The sequence below is a fragment of the Triturus cristatus genome, chromosome 7 (genome assembly GCF_964204655.1).
Source record: "Triturus cristatus chromosome 7, aTriCri1.1, whole genome shotgun sequence".
NCBI classification, from domain to species: domain Eukaryota; kingdom Metazoa; phylum Chordata; class Amphibia; order Caudata; family Salamandridae; genus Triturus; species Triturus cristatus.
The window spans coordinates 1,245,445,038-1,245,446,968 of record NC_140590.1 but is presented as its reverse complement, the minus strand read 5'-3'; positions in this window follow the sequence as shown (position 1 = coordinate 1,245,446,968).

Sequence of the window (1,931 nt, the reverse complement as noted above, 5' to 3'; positions counted from 1 at the left end):
AAATTAAGCTCAGACCCTGGTAATTACTCGGGCCGCATCCCAGTCCATTGTTATTCTGCACATCATGGCACTTTCGTTTGGGCCCAGCTATATGCAAATCAGTCTTGACCCTGCTCCAGTAGGAACAGTCCAGCCCGAACTGCCAAGCCAGGTCCTCTCTGAGCTGGAACACAAGCAACTCAGGACCGGTTTTGTCCTCTGCTGGCCTGGGGTGTCTCATCAGCATCGACAGTTGGGTTGTTTAAGAGTCACCAACGGCATGTCAACTCTGCACCGGTGCAGCATTGTGTGGCAGGTGTTTGGAGGCTGTAGGTGCTCCCCTTTAGTGCCGTGCTGGCGTTACAACAGATGCAATACCATATTTAAACAGTTTCCGCAATAGTGCTTCATGTACAACTCAGTACTAATGGAAGGCAGAAAAGTGAGCTCCAAGAAAAATAATATGGAGCAGATGTCTGAATAAGAAGAGGAAGTGCTGCAAATTTCAAAGGCTGCCTTACTGGACCTTGTTAAAGTAACATTAGATTCTGCCCTTGCTGAGCCTCCAGCAAAGAGACAAACAGGTCAAAGAGGAGGAGGACCAGGAAGGAGACCAGAAGGGCAAATGCATTCAAGTCTCACAGCTTCATGACCTTCTCGAATACATCAGGGAGATCTTATGCTTAGAAGAAAAGCCTCACAAGCAAGAGGGATTTTCTTGCCAGTACAGCGGGACTCAAGTAGAGGAGTTGCCCTTGCATTATGTTCTTAACTAAATCATATTAGAGGATTGGAAAAATATTGACAAAAAATCCATTCCACGTTTCCTTAATAGAAGGTACTCTCTTCAGAATTTTGATGGTAAAATCCAACATGTCCCTTAGGTAAACATGATCCTATCATCAATGCCCTCAACCTCGTATTTCACCTCAGAGGACACTATTTTGCCAGAAATAGTTGACAAAAAAGTAGAGGCTATGCTCAAGAGGTCTTTTGCCACATCCAGTTTTACTATTATAGCTCAGTGGCGGCTCCTCTGCTATGGCGGAGGAGCGTCACCCCACTGCTTTCAGCAGTGCGAGAAGGAAAAACATAAAATGATTATAGCTTTCAGTTATTATCATTTTATGTTTGGCTGCTTTGCAGGTGGGCGGGTGGGTGAGGCTGCTCTGCTCTCGGAGCAGGGCAGGGGAAGAACGGTTTGCACACTCCTGAGTGTGCAATAACTGTTTTGTCAGACCTCTCGGACCGCCCAAACCAGTCATGCGCACTTTCCTCATTCTCGATGCAGCTGCATTACAGACTGCATGGAGAACATGCCCACCCTTCTAGCCCCTGGATGAGTGCTGTGTCATGGCGCTCAGACCAATCACAAAGCTGCATTGCAGCATTGTGGTGGGCTTAGGGGAGGGACCCTGGCTGCCTGCTTCCTATTTCTGAAGTCAGAGGCAGGAGAGCAGGAGCAGAGACATGGGACCCAGCGGTAAGGTAAGTTATTTTTTTTTATTATGCTCACTCCCTCCTGCAATCATGACCCCCCCACACCCCCTGCACGACCGACCCTCCACACCCCTCCACCCGGAAGACAACGCCGGTCGCCACTGTTAGAGCTAATACATATGCCGTTCATGCATGTAGGTAATGCTAAAGGACTTCGAGCTGCAGGTCATGCTAAAGGACTTTGAGCACTTATATGACTGTTTGCATGAAGGAGCGGACCCAACATTAATCCTTGTTGACATGGAGTTACAGTCTCTTTCAGGTGTATCACTTGATGATCTATGGGCGGTGGCATCTTCAGCAGGGCGTTGCTTCCTGCAGATGAAGTCCTGGAAGCTGGATGTCACACAAAGAGCCCTTATAGAAAAGCTTTCGTTTACGGATCCAAAGATTTTTGGGTCTAAATTTAACAGAATGGTTCAGAAGGCCACAGAGCAGAAGAAAATCCTAAA